General features: G+C 42.6%; 2 protein-coding genes across 11 annotated transcripts in view; one reads left to right on the forward strand and one right to left on the reverse strand.

Annotated features, from left to right (window-relative positions):
- The window catches only part of BCKDHA (branched chain keto acid dehydrogenase E1 subunit alpha), a 446,963-nt gene that overhangs the window by 157,357 nt on the left and 270,347 nt on the right, over positions 1-19,259 (forward strand). The window contains exon 1 of one of the 10 annotated variants that reach the window (XM_050768482.1): positions 6,242-6,247. The exons of 6 other annotated variants lie outside the window; for them this stretch is intronic. The gene's annotated coding sequence lies outside the window, so the exon portion shown is untranslated. Of the gene's footprint in view, positions 1-6,241; positions 6,248-7,458; positions 7,463-12,249; positions 12,254-18,307; positions 18,312-19,259 lie in introns of those variants that run through there. 3 more of the 10 variants (XM_050768492.1, XM_050768484.1, XM_050768485.1) reach the window with 3 other exon arrangements.
- Positions 1-19,259, reverse strand: part of DMAC2 (distal membrane arm assembly component 2) — a 188,174-nt gene that overhangs the window by 43,052 nt on the left and 125,863 nt on the right. The window lies entirely within an intron of this gene.

Raw genomic sequence — 19,259 nt, forward strand, 5'->3', positions numbered from 1 at the left:
ATCTCAGAGGGGGTACACCATCCCTGTGATATTGTTCATAGGGGGAAAGTGTGGTATTACTCTCAATATCCCAGGGAGTGTACACCCCCCCTTTGATATTGTTGCTAATATCCAGGGGAGGAGATGATGATATCACTCCCAATATCGCAGGGGGTGTACACCCTTCATATGATATTGTTCCTAATATTCAGGGGAGGAATAAATGATATGAATCCCAATATCGAAGTGGCGTACACCCCCCTGCCGTGATCTTTTTCCTAATATCCAGAGGGAAAAAGGATATTACTTCCAATATTGCAGGGGATGTACACTCTCAATGTGATATTGTTTCTAATAGCCAGAAGGGAAGAGGATATTACTCCCAGTATCACAGGGGGTGTACACCCTTTCTATGATATTGTTCCTAATATTCAGAGGGGGAGAGGATGGATATTACTCACAATATTGCAGGGGGTGTACACTCCCGTGTGATATTGTTCATAATATTCAGGGGAGAAGAGGATGATACTGCTTTCAATATCACAGAGAGTGTACACCCACTCTTGGTATTGTTCCTAATATCTAGGGGAAAAGAGTATGGCAATAACCCAAATATCACAAAGGGTGTACACCCCCTTGTGATATTGTTTCTAATATCAAGAGGGGAAAGAATGATATTACTCCCAGTTTTGCAGAGAGTGTACACCACCCCTGTGATATTATTCCTAATATTCAGGAGGGGAGAGGATGATATTATTCCCAATATTGCAGGGTGTGTGTGGGGGTGATCGGACCCAACACCAGGTCGTGGGGGTGACGGAAGTCTGGCGGAGTCAAAGGAATGAGAAAAGACAGTTTGGGAGAGAAAGTAGGTCCAGGGGGCCATCGCGAGTGTGGAGGCTGTGAAGGCCCTGAGCTCTGGAAGCCCAGACTATTTATTGGTGATCAAACAAAGAAACAGGTGGTGAGAAGGTGGGGGTCAAAAGGGCATGTTGCAGTAAGCACATGATTGACAGTTGTGACAGTTTAACATATGTTCTGCACATGAGTTAATGGAGAGCAGGTTCTTTTAACTCAAGATACAATGGATCCTGGGAGAGCAAGGAGCAAGGAGCCAGCAAGTCTATTCCAGAGCCACGAGCCCTGGATTCTATCCAAGCCACAAGGGGTTTTATGCCTTGGGCTTAGGTTATGGTGTATCAGGGTAGCCTTCCACCCTTTAGCACAGAGCTTGGTGTTCCAAAGACCACAAGGGGTTTTAGACCCTGGACCCCGGACATGTTCCAAGACTTTTTTACATTATGTCAGACATGGAAGCCCTGCCTCAGCTTCTCCAAACACTCAGCTTTTCCAAACAGTGTGTACACCCCGCCTGTGATATAGTTCTTAATATACAGAAGAAGAGACGATTATATTACTCCCAATATTGCAGGGGGCATACACCCCCCTGTAATATTGTGTTAAATATCCAGGGTGGATGAATATGATATTACTCCCAATATCGCATGAGTGTACACCCCCTATATAATATTGTTCCTAATATACAAAGGGGAGAGGATGATATTACTCCAAATATTGCAAAGGGTGTACACTGCCTTATGATATTGTTCCTAATATTTAAGGGGAGAGATGATGATATTACTTCAAATATCGCAGGGGATGTAAAACGCCCCTGTAATATTTTTCCCAATATTAATGGGGGAGATGATATAATTCCCAGAATCACAGAGGGTGTACACTGCCCCTGTAATATTGTTCTTAATATTCACAGGGGGAGAGGATGATATTATTCCCAGTATCACAGGGGGTGTACACCCCCTATGTGATATTGTTCCTAATATTCAGAGGGAGATGGGATGATATTATTCCCAATATTGCAGAAGGTGTACACCGCCCATGTAGTATTGTTTTTAATATCCAGAGGGGGATGGAATGATATTACTCCTAATATCGCAGAAGGTGTACACCACCCCTGTGATATTGTTCCTCTCCTCCAGGGGAGGACAGGATATTACTCTCAATATCGCAGAAGGTGTACACCCCTCCATGATATTGTTCCTAATAACCAGAAGGAGAAGGATGATTTTACTCCCAATATCGCAGGGGGTGTACACTCCCTCTGTGATATTGTTCCTAATATCCAGGAAGGGAGAGGATAATATTACTTTTAATATGACAATGGGTGTACACTACCCCTGTAATATTGTTATGTAAATATATGTGTGTATATGTATTTAAACATGGAGTCTCGCTTTTTCCCAGGCTGGAGTGCAGTGGTGCGATCTTGGCTCACTGCAGCCTCCGTCTCCCAGGTTCAAGCAATTCTCCTGCCTCAGCCTCCTGAGTAGCTGGGATTACAGGCGCACGCCGCCACGACTGGCTAATTTTTTGTATTTTAGTAGTGATGGGGTTTCACCGTGTCGTCCAGGCTGGTCTTGAACTCCTGAGCTCAGGCAATCAGTCAGCCTCGGCCTCCCAAAGTGCTAGGATTACAAGCGTGAGCCACTGCCCCTGGCCAATATTACTCTTAATATCGCAGTGGACGTACACTCCCTCTGTAATATTGTTCCTAATATCCGGGGTGGGAGGGGGGAAGGATGATATTACTCCCAATATGGCAGGGCATGTACACCCTTTCTGTAATATTGTTTTTAATATTCAGGTTGGGAGAGGACAATATTACTTGCAATACCGCACGGGGTGTACACACCCCCTGTGATATTGTTCCCAATATATAGGGGGAAAAGGGATGATATTACTCTCAATATCACAGGGAGTTTACACCCTTCCCCAAGATATTGCTCCTAATATGAAGGGATGAAGAGGATAATATTACTTCTAATATCGCAGGAGGGTGTACATCCCCTTGTGATATTTTTCCTAATATCCAGGAAGGGAGAGGATAATATTACTCTTAATATCGCAGTGGGTGTGCACCTCCCCTGTAATATTGTTCCTAATATCCAGAGGGGGAGAAGATGATATTACTTTCAATATCGCAAAGGGTGTACACCCCAATCTCTCAATATCGCAAAGAATGTACACCCCCGTGATTTTGTCCTAATATCCAGAAAGAGAGAGGATGATATTACTGCCAACATCGCAGGGGATGTCCCGTCCCCCTGTGATATTGTTCCTAATATCCAGGCGGAATGAGGTGATATTACACCCACTATCGCAGGAGGTGTACACCCTCCTTGTGATATTTTTCCTAATATTCAGTGGGTGAAGAGGATGATATTACTCTCAATATCGCAGGTGGTGTACACCAACTGTGTGATATTGTTCCTAATATCCACGGAGGGAGAGGAAGATGTTACTCTTAATTTCGCAGGAAGAGTGTACACCCTTCCTGTGATATTGTTCCCAATATCAATGAAAAGAGAGGATGATATTACCGCCAATAACGCAGGGAGTGTACACATTCCTGTGATATCGTTCCTAATATCCAGAAGGGGAGAGGATAATACTCCCAATATTGTAGGAGGTGTACACACCCCCTGTGATATTGTTCCTAATATCCAGGATAAAAGAGAATAATATTACTTCCAGTATCAAAGGGGGTGAACACCCTCCCTGTGATATTGCTTTTAGTATCCAGGAAGGGAGAGGATAATATTACTCCCAATATCGCAAGGGGTGTACACCCCCCCCATGATATTGTTCATAATATCCAGGCTGGAAGAGGATGATACTGCTTTCAATATCTCAGGGAGTGTACATCCACCCTGTGATAGTGTTCCTAATATTTAGAGGGGGAGAGGATGACATTACTTTCATTATCGCAGGGAGTGTGCACCCACCCTGTGATAGTGTTCCTAATATTTAGAGGGGGAGAAGATGACATTACTTTCTTTACACGCCCTCTGTAATATTGTTCGTAACATCCAGTCGGGGAGAGGATGATATTACTCCCAATATCGCAGGGGGTGTATACCCTTTCTGGAATATTATTTCTAATATTTAGAGGGGAAAGGGTGATATTACTCCTAATAGCGCAGGGGGTGTACACATCCCCCCGTGATATTATTCTTAATATTCAGGGGAGGAGGAGATGATACTGCCTTCAATACCACATGGAGTGTACACCCATCCAGTGATATTGTTCCTAATATTCAGGGTGCGAGAGGATGATATTACTCCAAGTATTGCAAAAGGTGTACACCCTCTTGTGATATTGTTTTTAATATCCAGGGTAAAAAGGATATTGCTCCCAATTTCGCAGGGGGTTAACACTACCCCTGTGATATTGTGTCTAATATCCAGTAAAAGAGAGAACGATATTACTCCCTGTAATATTGTTCCTTGTATCTGGCGGGGGAGAGGATAATATTACTCCCAATATCATAGAAGGTGTACAACCCCCCTGTGATATTGTTACTAATACACAGGGCGGGAGAGGTTGATATTATGAGCAATATCGCAGGGGGTGTACACCGCCCCTGTGATATTGTTTTTAATATTTATGAAGGGAGAAAATGATATTACATCCAGTATCGCAGGGGGTGTAGACCCCCGCGTGATATAGTTCCTAATATCTGGGGGGAAAGAGGATGATATTACACTCAGCATCGCAGGGGGTGTACACCCTTCTTCTGATATTGTTTCTCATGTCCAGAAAAGGCGAGGATATTATGCCCAATATCGTAGGGGGTGTACACCGCGCCTGTGATATTGTCCCTAATATCCAGGGAAGGAGAGGATTATATTACACCCAATATCGCAGGGGGTGTAAACCCTCCTGTGATATTGTTATTTATATCCAGAGGGGGAGAAGATGATGTTTCTCCCATTATCAGAGAAGTGTACACGCCCTCTGTGATATTGTTTCCAATATTCAGGAAATGAGAGGATGATATTACTTCCAATGTCATAAGGGGTGAACACCCCCTCCTAGATATTGTTTTTAATATCCACGGTGGGATAGGATAATATTACTTCTAATATCGCAGAGGATGTACACCACCCCTGTGATATAGTTTCTAATGTCCAGCGGGGGAGAGGATGATATTACCCCCAATATCGCAGAGAATGTACACCCCTCCTGTGATATTGTTTCTAATATCCAGGGGGTGAAGAAGATATTGCTCCCAATATCGCAGGGATTGTACACCCCCCCCACACGATATTGTTCCTTATACCCAGAAGGGGAAAAATAATATTACCCTCAATATCGCTGGGAGTGTACACTCACCGTGATATTTTTCCTAATATACAGGGAAGGCGAGAATGATATTACAGTTTCTCAGGGGTTGTACCCACCCCTTGTAATATTGTTCCTAATATTCAAGAGAGAGAGGATATTACTTCTAATATCGCAGAAAATGTACAAACCCCCTGTGATATTGTTGCTTATATCCAGTGGTGGGGGGAGATCATGATATTACTTGCAAAATCGCAGGGGGTGTACACCATCCCTGTGATATTTTTCCTAATATTAATAAAGCGAGAGGATGATATTATTCCCAATATCGCAGGAAGTGTACACCACCCCTCTGATATAATTTCTAATATCCATGTAGGGAAGGGATGATATTATTCTTAATATTGCAGGGGAGTGTACACCCTCCCTGTGATATTATTCCTAATAGCAATGGGGAAGAGGATGATATTACACCCAATATCGCAAAAGGTATACACCCTTCCTGTGATGTTGTTTCTAATATCCAGAGGGGGAGAGCACGATATTACCCGCAATATCGCAGGGAATGTACACCAACCTGTGATACTGTTCCTAATATCCAGAGGGGGAGAAAATGATATTACACCCCCAAATCAAGGGAATGTACACCCTCATGTGATATTGTTCCCATATCCAGAAAGGAAGAGGATGATATTACACCCATTATGGAAGGGAGTGCACACCCACCCTGTGATAATATTTCTAATATTCAGAGGGTGAGAGGATGACATTACTCCCAATATCGCAGGAAGTGTCCACTCCCCTGTGATATTGTCCCTAATATCCAGCGGTGGAGAAAATGATATTGCGACCTATATTGAAGGTGGCATACACTCCTCCTTTGAAACTGTTTTTAATATGCAGGCAGGGAAAAGAAGATATTACTCTCAATATCGAAAAGGGTGTACACACTGCTGTGATCTTGTTCCTAATATTATCCAAAAGAGGAGAGTATGATATTAATCCCAATATCGCAGAAAGCATACACCCCCATGTGATATTGTTCGTAATATCCAGAAGGGGAGATGATATTACTTAATATATCTTAAAGATCCTGGGTGTCCACCCTCCTGCGGGAGAGGGGGGTGATATTACTCTCCATCTCGTGGGGGTGTTCACCACCCTGTGATATGGTTTGTGATATCCGGGGAGTGGGGGAGAAGGGGTGATATGACTCCCCATATCACGGGAACTTGTGATGTGGTTCCTAATATTTAGAATATTACAAATATCCTGGATTAAGTAATATCCTGGATATTAGGAACCATATTATAAGGAGGGCAGACGCCTTTTTTGATATAGGGAGTAATATTATGCTCTGCCCCCCGAATATTATGAACAATTTCACAAGGGGGAGTGTACATATCCTGTGACAATGGGAGTAACATCAACCTCTTTTGAAAAATATTAGTATCGATATCACTGAGGGGTGTACACGCTCTGCAATATTGGGAGTAATATTATTATCTTTTCCCCTGGATATTCACAAGAATGTCACAGAGGTGGTGTACAATTCCTGTGATATTGGGAGTAATATCATCTTCTTTACCCCTGGATATTAGAAACAATATCAAAAGGTGGGTGTACACACTCTGCGAAATTGGGAGCAATGTCATCCTCTCCCCCCTGGATATTAAAAACAATATTACCGGTGTGTGTGCATGTGTAGGCTTTCTGCGATATTGGGAGTAATCTCACCTATCCCGCCGTGGATATTAGGATCAATATTAAAGAGGGTGTACACCCTCTGTGATATAGGGAGTAATATCATCCTTCCCCCATAAATATTAAAATAAATATCACACAGGGGTATACACCTCCTGCGATACTGGGAGTAATATCATCCTCTCCCCTCCCTGCATATTAAAAAACAACATCACAAGGGGTGTGTACACCTCCTGTGATATTGGGAGTAATATCACCTTTATTATCTTTGGATATTAGGAGCAATATCACAGTGGGGGGTGGGCGGCTTCTGCTATATTGGTAGTAATATTATTCTCTCCCTCCCTGGATATTAGGACCAATATCACAGAAGGAGTTTACACCTGTTCTGATATTGGGAACAATATTATCCTCTTCTCTTCTGAACACTAAAAACAATATCAAAAGGTCGGTGTACAGCCCCTGTGATATTAGGAGTAATATCATCCTTTTCCCCCATAAATATTAAAATTAATATAATTTTCTTCCCCCCTGGATATTAGGCAGAATATCACAAGGGTGTATACACCCCCTTTCATATTAAGCATAATATCATCCTATCACCCTCTGGTTATTAGAAACGATGTTACGGGGGGGCATACATCCCCTGTGATATTGGGAGTAATATCATCCTCTACCTCCCTGGATATCAGAAACAATATCACAAGGGAGTTGTAAGTAAGCTTCCTGCGATGTTGAGAGTAATATCATCCTCTACTCCTCTGGATATTAAAAAAAAATCACACGTAGTTGTACACCCCTGTGATATTGGGAGTAATATTATCTTCTCTTCCTTGGATGTTATGAACAATATCACGGGGGGATTTACATTCCCTGTGATAGTGGGAGTAATATCATCTTTACCCCCCCTGGAAACTAGAGACAATATCACTGGGGGGTGTACACCCCTGCGATATTGGGAGCAGTATCATCTCCCACCCCTGTATATTAGGAACAATATCACAGGGTGTATGTGCACTTGCTGTGATATTGGGAGTAATATTATCCTCTCCCCTTCTGGATATCAGGAACAATATCACAGGGAAAGTGTACACCTTCTGTGATATAGGAAGTAATATCATTTTCTCCTCCACTTGATGTTAGAAACCTTATCACAGGGAAGGTGTACAAAGCCTGCCACATTAGGAGTAATCATCCTCTCTCCTCGTGGATATTAGAAGCAACATCACAGGGGAGTGTACAACCCTTGTGATATTGAAAGTAATGTCATTGTCCCCCTACTTTGGATATTAGGAAAAATATTACAGGGGTTGTGTACACGCCCTGCGATATTGGGAGTAATATCCTTCTCTCCCCCACTGGATATTAAAAACAATATCAGAGGGGTTTGTACACCCCCCTGCGATATTGGAAGAAATATTATCTTTTCCCCCTGTATATATAAGAAACAATATCACAGGGGGGTGTACACACTCTGCGATACTGGGAAATAAACTATCCTCTTTCCCCATACATATTAGGGGCAATATCAATACGTGGGTGTACATCCCCTGTGATATTGTTCTTAATAGCATCCTCTGCCCCCTTACATAATAAAAGCAATATCACAGGAAAGGTGCACATTTCCTTTGATATTGGGAGTGATATCATTCTCTTTCCACTTAAATATTAGAAATAATATCACAGGAGGGGTGTACAACCCCTGCAATATTGGGAGTAATATAATCCTCTACCCCCCGAATATAAAGAACAATATAACAGAGGGGGTGTACACCCTCTGTGATATTGACAGTGATATTATTCTCTGCCCCCCAGATATTAGGAACAATATCACGAAAGAGGTGTACACCCCCTGTGATATCGGCAGTAATATCATCCTCTTTACCCCTGGATATTAGGAACAATATCACCGGGGGGTGTACCACTTCTGTGATATTGAGTGTAATAACATCCTCTCCCCTTCTGGATATTAAAAACAATATCCCAGGGGGTGTACACCCCCTGTGATATTGAGAGTAATATAATTATCTCCCCCACTAGATATTAGAAACAATATCACAGGTAAACAATATCACTGTGATATTGGGAGTAATACTCTTTCTCCCAGCCTGAGTATTAGAAACAGTGTCACGGAGAGCGGTGTACACCTCCTGCAATATTGGGAGTAAAATCATCCTCTCCCCACTTGGATATTAGAAGTAATATCACAGGGAAGGTATACACCCCCTTAGATATTGGGGTAATATCATTCTCCTTTTTCCTGGGTATTAGGAGCAATATCACAGGGGCGGTGTACACCCTGCAATAGTGGGAGTAATATCATCCTCTTCCCTTCCAAATATTAGGAACAATATCACAGGGAAAGTGTACACCTTCTGTGACATTAGGAGTACTATCATACTCTTCCCCCCTTGATATTAGCAACAACGTCACAGGTTTACACTCAGTGTGATATTCGGAGTAATATCATCCTCTTTTCCCCTAGATATTGGAAGCAATATCACAAAGGGGTAATTAATTCCCTGCTCTACTGGGAAGAATATCAACTTCTTTTTTCCCCTGGATATTAGGAAAAATATCCCAGGGGTGTGTACCCCTTCTGCTATATTGAGAGTAATATCACCCTCATTTTCCCTGGATATTAGAAACAATATAAAAGAGGGGGTGTACACTTCCTGTGATATTGGGAGTGATATCATCCTCTTCCTTTTTGGATATTAGGAACAATATCATGGGGAGGTGTGTACACCCTTTGAAATATGGAAAATAATATCCTCTCCCCCCTGGATATTAGGAACAATATCAAAGAGGGTGTATACACCCCCTGTGATACTGGGAGTAATATTATCCTCTCCCCTACTAAATATTAAGAACAATATCACGGGGAGGGGTTTACAACCCTTGCAATATTGGGAGTAATATCATCCCCTCTTTCCCTGGATATTAAGAACAATATCACAGGGGATGTGCACACTCCCTGCAATATTGAGAGTAATATCATTCTCTCCCTTCCTGGATATTAGAAACAATATCACAGGTGGGGTTCACAAGCCCTGTGATATTGGGGGTACTATCATCTTCTTTCTTTCTGGATATTAGGAACAAGGTCTATCGGGGAACCAGCCCCCAATATTTCAATGTAGATTCTTTTCTATTTTTCTTAAGTGTCAGCTGGTCTGAGAAATAAAGAAAAAGAGTATAAAAGCAAGAAATTTTACAGCTGGACCTCCGAGGGTGACATTACGTATCAGCAGGTTCCATGATGTGCACCTGAGCTGTAAAACCAGCAAGTTTTTATTAGGGATTTCGAAAGAGGAGTGGGGTATGAATAGGGAGTAGGTCGTAGAGATCACATGCTTCAAATGGCAATAAAAGATCACAAGGGCAGAAGGGCAGAGCAAAGTCACAAGGCTAGTGTGAAATTAGAATTACTAATGAGGTTCCATGTCCCGCTGTGCATGCATTGTCATTGATAAACATCTTAGCAGGAAACAGGGTTCAAGAACAGAGAAATGGTCTGATTAGAATTCACCAGGCTGGAATTTCCTAATCCTAGCAAGCCTGAGGGCACTGCAGGAGACCAGGGCATATTTCATCCCTTATCTTCAACCATATAAGGCAGACACTCCCAGAGTGGCTGTCCATAGGCCTCCCCTGGGAATGCATTCCCGTCCCAGGGTTATTTTTATTTTTATTTTTTTTTGAGACGGAGTCTTGCTTTGTCACCCAGGCTGGAGTGCAGTGGCGCGATCTTGGCTCACTGCAAGCTCCACCTCCCGGGTTCACACCATTCTCCTGCCTCAGCCTCCGAGTAGCTGGGACTACAGGCGCCGCCACCACACCTGGCTAATTTTTTGCATTTTTAGTAGAGACAGGGTTTCACCATGTTAGCCAGGATGGTCTCGATCTCCTGACCTCGTGATCCACCTGCCTCGGCCTCCCAAAGTGCTGGGATTACAGGTGTAAGCCACCGTGCCCGGCCTCCCAGGGTTATTTCTTACTGGGAAAAGAATTCAGCGATATTTCTCCTACTCGTTTTCTGCAGTAAGAAAAATATGACTCTGTTCTGCCCAGCCCTGCAGGCAGTCAGACCTTATGGTTATCTCCCTTGTTCCCTGAACATTGTCGTTATCCTGTTCTTTTTCAGGGTCCCTAGATTTCGTATTGCTCAAACACATATGTTTTACAAACAATTTGTGGAGTTAACTCAATCATCACATGGTCCTGAGGAGACATACATCCTCAGCTTATGAAGATGACAGGATTAAGAGATTAAAGTAAAGACAGGTATAGGAAATTATAAGAGTATTGATTGGGGAAGTGATAACTGTCCATGATATCTTCACAATTTATGTTCAGAGATTGCAGTAAAGGCAGGTGTAAGAAATTATAAAAGTATTAATTTGGGGAACTAATAATGTCAATGAAATCTTCACAATTTATATTCTTCTGCAGCAGCTTCAGTAGGTCCCTTTGTTCAGGGTCCCTGACTTCCCACAACAAATGTCACAAGGGCATGTAAACCCCCTACAATACTGGGAGTAATATAATCCTCCTCCCCTAGATATTAGGAACAATATCCTGGGGGGGTGTACATCTTCTTGATATTGGGAGTAATATCATCCTCTTGCCTTCTGGATATTAAACACAGTGTTACAGGGAAGGTGTATGCCCCCTGTGATATTGGAAGTAATATTATTCTCTCCCCCTGGATATATATATATATATATTTTTTTTTTTTTTTTTGAGACGGAGTCTCGCGCTGTCACCCAGGCTCGAGTGCAGTGGCCGGATCTCAGCTCACTGCAAGCTCCGCCTCCCGGGTTCACGCCATTCTCCTGCCTCAGCCTCCCGAGTAGCTGGGACTACAGGCGTCCGCCACCTCGCCTGGCTAGTTTTTTGTATTTTTTTTTTAGTAGAGACGGGGTTTCACCATGTTAACCAGGATGGTCTCAATCTCCTGACCTCGTGATCCGCCCGTCTCGGCCTCCCAAAGTGCTGGGATTACAGGCTTGAGCCACCGCGCCCGGCCCCCCCTGGATATTAAAAACAATATCATGGGACGTTGATAAGTAATATCATCCTTTCCCCCCTGGATATTGGGCACAATATCACAGAGATGGTGTACACCCTCTATGACATTGAAAGTAATATTATCTTCTTCTTCACTGGATATTAGAAACAATACCACAAGGGATGTGTACATACCCAGTGATATTGGGAGTAATATTATCCTTCCCCCACCCCCGATATTAAAACCAATATTACAGGGGGATGTACACATCCTGCGGTATTGGGAGTAATATTATTCTCTCGTCACCTGGATATTAGGAACAATATCACAGGGGACGAGTACACCTGCTACTATATTGAGAGTAATATCATTCTCTCCCCTTCGAGATATTAGGAACAATATCACAAGGGGGGTGTACACCCCTTGCAATATTGGGAGTAACACCATCCTCTCCCCCTTGTATATTAGGAACAATATTACAAGGGGGTGTACACACCCTGTGATGTTGGGAGTAATATCATCATCTCCTCCTCCAAGAATATTAGGAACAATATCAAGGGAGGGGGTACACACTCTGCAAATTGAGAGTAATGTTGTCCTTTCTCTCCCTGAATGTTAAGAACAATATCAGTGTGTGTGTACACACCCTGCATTATTGGAAGTGATACTCTTTCTGCCTCTGGATATTAAAACAATATCAAAGGAGGGGTGTACACCCCCTGCAATATTAGGAGTAATATAGGTCTGTCCCACATTGGATATGAGGAACAATATCACAGTGAGGGGTGTAAATCCCCTGTGATATTGGGATTAATATCATGCTCTTTCTTCCCAAATATGAGGAACAATATCACGGGGGTGTGTGTACACACTTGTGATATTGGGAGTAATGTCCTCTTTCCCCCTAGATATTAGAAACAATGTCACTGGAAGGTGTACAGGCCCCGTGATATTGGAAGTAGTATCATCCTTTCCCCTCCAGATATACCAAACAATATCATGGGGGTGTGTACACTATCTGTGATATTTGGAGGAATATCATGCTCTCCCTGCTGGATATTACAAACAATATCACAGGGGGATGTACACACAGGGTGTTTATGATATTGGGAGTAATATCGTCTTCTCCCCTTCTGGATATTATGAACAATATCATATGGGGTTCTACACCTCCTGTGATATTGGGGGTAATATCATCCTCTTTCCCCCTAGATAATATGAACAAAATCACAGGGGCATGTACACCCCCTTAACCAAATCACAGGGGGGTGTACACCCTCTGCAATATTACAGGGGGGTGTACACTCTCTAGGATATTGGAAATAATATCCTCTTTTCTTCCGGATATTACAAACAATTTCACAGCGGGGTGAACACCCCCTGTGATATTGAGGCTCATATTATCCCCTCCCTCCCTGGATATTACAAACAATATCACAAGGGGGTGTACACCTCCTGCGATATTGGGAGTAATATCATACTCTACTCTTCCACCATAAATATGATGGACAATATCACAGGAAAGTGTACACCCTCTGCAATATTAAGAGTAATATCATTCTCTCCCCTCGTGGATATTATGTAATATCATCTTGTTCTCTTCTTGATATTACAAAAAATATCACAGTGTGGTGTACACCCTCTGCGATTTTGGGAGTCACATCATTTTCTCCGCCTCGGGATATTAGGAACAATATCACAGGGAGTGTACACTCTTTGCGATATTTGAAGTAATATCATTCTCTACCCCCCTTAATATTACAAAAAATATAACAATAAGTGTACACCCCCTGTTTTATTGGTAGTAATATCATCCTCTTCCCCTCTAGATATTACAAAGAATATCACGGGGGGTGTACACTTTCTGTGATATAGGGAGAAATGTCATCCTCTTTTCCACTGAATATTACAAACAATATCATAGGGGGATGTACACACTCTATGATATTGGGAGCAATATAATCCTCTCCCCCAAAATATTGTGAACAATATCACAGGGGGTTTTGCACCTTCTGTGATATTGGGAATAATATCATCCTCTCCTCTTTTTATATTAGGAACAATATCACAGGGGGTGTGTACACCCTTTGCGATATTGGGAGTATTATCATCTTCTTCCCCACTGGATATTAGGAACAATATCATCGGGAGGTGTACACGCCCTGCAATTTTGGAAGTAGTATCATCCTCTCTTGCCTTGGATATTATGAACATTGTTACAGAAGGATGTACATCCTCTGCGATATTGAAAGTAATATCATCCTCTCCATTGCTGGGTATTGGCAACAATGTCACAGGGTGGATGTGCACCCCCTGTGATATTAGGAGAAATATTCTTTCTCCCCATGAGTTTTAAGAACAATATCATAAGGGGAGTGTACATGTCCTGCAATATTGGGAGTAATATTATCTTCTTACCCCCTGGATATTAGGAACAATATTACAGCGGGGTGTACATCCCTTGTGATACTTGGAGACATATCCTCTCCCCTCCTGGATTTTTTTTTTTTTTTTTTGAGACGGAGTCTCGCTCTGTCGCCCAGGCTGGAGTGCAGTGGCCGGATCTCAGCTCACTGCAAGCTCCGCCTCCCGGGTTTACGCCATTCTCTTGCCTCAGCCTCCCGAGTAGCTGGGACTCCTCCTGGATATTTTGAACAATATGATAGGTGGTGTACACCCCCTGCCATATTGGGAGGAATGTCATTTTCTCCTTTCCCTGATATTACGAACAATATCACAGTGGGATGTACACTCCACCCTCTCCCTAAATATTATGAACAATGTACAAGGGGTGTACATTCCCTGCAATATTGAAATTAATATCATCCACTTCCCCCCTGGATATTATGAATAATATATCCCATGGAGTACACCCCATGTGAAGTTAAGAGTAACATCAGCCTCTTTCTTCTGGATGTTACAAACAATATCACAGGAGGGTGTACACTCCCTGAGATATTAAGAGTAATAACATCCTTTTTTTCCTCTGGGTATTTGGAACTATGTCACAGGTGGTGCACACACTTTGCGATATTGGGAGAAATATCATCCCCTCCCCCCTTAATATTATGAACAGTATTCAAAGGTGTACATCCCCTGTGATATTAGAAGTAATGTTCTCGTCTTTACTTCTGGATACTACGATCAATATCACAGGGAGATGTACACCTACTTTGATATTGGGAGTAATATCATTCTCTCCCTTCCCGAATATTGTGAACAATATCACAGTGTGGTATACACCCCCTGTAATATTGGGAGTAATATCTTTCTTTCCACTCATGAATATTAGAAACAATATTACAGAGGGAGTGTACACCCCCCTGCGATTTTGGAAGTAATATCATCCTCTCCTCTTCTGAATATTAGGAATAATATCAAAGGGGGGGTGTACATCCCCTGAGATATTGGGAGTAATAGTATCCTCTCCCCTCCCTGGATATTACAAACAATGTCACAGAGGAGTGTACACCTCCTGTGATATTGGGAGCAATATATTCTCTCACTCTGGATATTATAAATAATATCACAGGAATGTGTACACCGCCTGCGATATTGAAAGTAATTTTTTTTTTTTTTTTTTTTGAGACAGAGTCTCGCTCTGTCGCCCAGGCTGGAGTGCAGTGGCCGCATCTCAGCTCACTGCAAGCTCCGCCTCCCGGGTCTACGCCATTCTCCTGCCTCAGCCTCCCGAGTAGCTGGGACTACAGGCGCTCGCCACCTCACCCGGCTAGTTTTTTGTATTTTTTAAGTAGAGACGGGGTTTCACCGTATTAGCCAGGCTGGTCTCGATCTCCTGACCTTGTGATCCGCCCGTCTCGGCCTCCCAAAGTGCTGGGATTACAGGCTTGAGCCACCGCGCCCGGCCTGAAAGTAATATTACCCTTTTTCCCACTGAATATTATGAACAATGTCACAGGGAATTGCGATATTGAGAGTTATGTCATCCTCTTTCCCCTAGGATATTATGAACCATATCACAGGGTGGTATATATCTTCTGCGAGATTGAGAGTAATATCTTCTCTTCTCCTGGATATTATGAACAATATCACAGGGAGTGTACAGTTTTTGTGATATTGTTAGTAACATCATCCTCTCCCCTTCTTAATATTACGACAATATCACAAAAAGGTGTATGCACCCTGCAATATTGGGAGTAATATCATCCTCTTTACCTCTTGATATTACAAACAATATCACCGGGAGGGTGTACACTTCCTCTTCTCCCCTGGATATTATGAACAGCATCACAGAGTGATGTACACACCCTGCGATATTGGGAGTAATACAATCGTCTCTTCCCCTGAATATTACAAACAATAAAACAAGGGGGTGTACACCCCCTGCCATATTAGGAGTAACATCATCCTCTTCCCATCTGGATATTACGAAGAATATCAGAGGAAGGTGTACACCTTCTGCGATATTGGTAATCATATCATCCTGTCCCCTTCTGGATATTAGGAACAATATCATAGGGGGGTGTACACCCACTGTGATATTCGGAGTAGTATCACCCTCTCTTTCCCTAAATATTATGAACAATGTCACAGGGGAGTTTTCACCCCTTGCTATATTGGGAGTAATATTATCCTCTCTCCCCCTGGATATTATGAACAATATCACAAATGGGTATACACCCTTTGTGATATAGGGAGTAACATCATCCTCTTTTTCCTTGGTTATTATGAACAATATCACATAGGGGTGTAAACCTTCTGCAATATTAGAGTAATATCACCCTCTCCTTTCCTGGATATTACAAAAAATATCACAGGAGTTCTACACCCCCTGCGATATTGGTAGTAATATCATCTTCTCCTTCCCTGGATATCACGAACAATATCACAGAATGGTGTAAACCTTCTGCGATATTGGGAGTAACATCATCCTCTCTTTCCCTGGATATTACGAAAAATATCACAGGAGGGTGAACACCCTCCCCGATAGGGCAGGCTATATCACCATCTCCCCTCTTGGATATTATGAACCATATCAAAGAAGGGAGTATACCCCCCGCGATATTGGGGGCAATTTCACCCTTTTCTTTCCTGGATATTACCAATCACATCACGGGGGATTTACACCCTCCGCGATATGGGGAGCAATATCACTTTCTCCTCCTCTGGATATTTCAAACCATATAACAATAAGGTGTACACCTTCCTTGATATAAGGAGCAATATCATCCTTTCCACTCCTGGATATTACGAACCATATTACATGGGGGTGTACGCTCTCCGCGATATGGGGAGCAATATTACCTTTTTCTTCCCTGGATATAATGAACCATATCACAGAAGGGTGTACATCCCCCATAATATGGGGGTAAATATCACCCTCTCCCCCCTGGATATTACAAACCATAACACGGGGGAGTGTACACACAGAATATTTACGATATCACAGCAGGGGTGTATACCCTTTGTGATATTAGGAGTAATATCATTCCCTCCCGTTCTGGATATTAGGAACGATATCACAGTGGGGGTGTACATGCCCTGAGATACTAGGAGTAATATCATTCTCTCCCCACCCCCCAATATTAGGAACAATATCAAACGGGGGTTTCCACCTTCTGTGATTTTGCGACTAATAGTCTCTCCCCCACTGGGTATTAGGAAAAACATCACGGGGGAGGTGTACAACTTCTGCAATACAGAAAATAATATCATCCTCTCCCCCTCTGAATATTAGGAACAATATCACAGGGGGAGTGTACACCTCCTGCGATATTGGGAGTAATATCCTCTTTTTTTCTGGAATATTAGGAAGAATATCACAGGGAAAGTTATGCCTGTAATCCCAGGACTTTGGGAGGCCGAGGCGGGTGGATTATTTGAAGTCAGAAATTCAAGACCAGCCCGACCAACACGGTGAAACCGTGTCTCTACTAAAAATACAAAAATTAGCCGGGCGTGGTGACAGGCACCTGTAATCACAGCTACTCCGGAGGGTGAGGCAGGAGAATTGCTCGAACCTGGGAGGCAAAGGTTGCAGTGAGCCGAGATTGTGCCATTGAATTCCAGCCTGGGCAACAGATCAAGACTCTGTCTCAAAAAAAAAAAAAAAAAAAATCACAGGGTGGGTGTACACACCATTCGAAATTGGGAGTAATATCATCCTCTTTTCGCCTGAATATTAGGAGCCACATAACAGGAAGCGTGTACGTCCCCTGCAATATTGAAAGTAATAATCATCCTCATTCTTCATGGATATTAGGAACAATATCACAAAGGTAGTGTACACCCCCTTTGATATTGGGAGTAATATCATCCTCTCCCCCGATGGGTATTAGGAACAATATCATAGGGTTGGTGTACACCCCTTGCGATATTTGGAGAAATATCATCGTCTCCCCAACCTGGATATTAGGAACAATATCACAGAGGGGAGGACACCCCCTGGAATATTCACAGTAATATCATCGTTTCATTTCCTGGATATTAGGAACAATATCACAAGGGGGGTGTAAATCCCCTGTGATATTGGGAGTAATATTATCCGCTTCCCCCTGGATATTAGGAACAACATCACAAGAGGGGTGTACACCCTTTGTGATTTTGGGAGTAATATCATCCTCTTCCACCCTGGATATTAGGAACAATGTCACAGGGAGGGTGTACATTCACCTGAGATATTGAGAGTAATATCATCCTTTCCCCCATGGGAATTAGGAACAATATCACGACAGGTGTGTACACCCCCTGTGATACTGGGAATAATACTATTTCACCTCCCCCGGATGTTAGGAACAATATCACAAGAGGAGGGTGTACAACCCCTGAGATATTGGGAGTAATATCATCCTTCCGTTTCCTGACTATTAGAAACAATATCATGGGCGGGGGACGCTCCCTTTGATATTAAGGGTAATATCATTCTCTTTCTTCCTGGATATTAGGAACAATATCACAGAGTGAATGTACACCCCTTGCAATATTGGGAGTAATATCATCCTCTCCTTTTCTGGATATTAGGAACAATATCACGGGGGGGGTGTACACCTTCTGCAATAGTGGTAGTAATATCATCTTTTACCCTAGATATTAGCAACAATGTAACAAGGAAGGTGTACACCTACTGCAATGTTGAAAATAATATTATCCTCTCTTTTTCTAGATATTACGAACAATATTGCAGGGAAGGTGTACATCCCCTGTGACATTGGGAGTAATATCATCCTCTCCCATCCAGGATATTAGGAACAACATCACTGGTGGGGTGTAAACCCCCTGCGATATTGGGAGTAATATCATCCTCTCCCTTCCTAGATATCAGAAACAATATAACAGGAAGGGTGTACACCTCATGCGATATTGGGAGTAATATCATCCTCTCTCCCTCTGGATATTATGAGGAACATCCCAGAGGGTTTACATACAGGGTGTTTAAGATATTGAGAGTAATATCATCCT

This window comes from Macaca thibetana, chromosome 19, assembly GCF_024542745.1.
Source record: "Macaca thibetana thibetana isolate TM-01 chromosome 19, ASM2454274v1, whole genome shotgun sequence".
In the NCBI taxonomy this organism is placed as follows: domain Eukaryota; kingdom Metazoa; phylum Chordata; class Mammalia; order Primates; family Cercopithecidae; genus Macaca; species Macaca thibetana.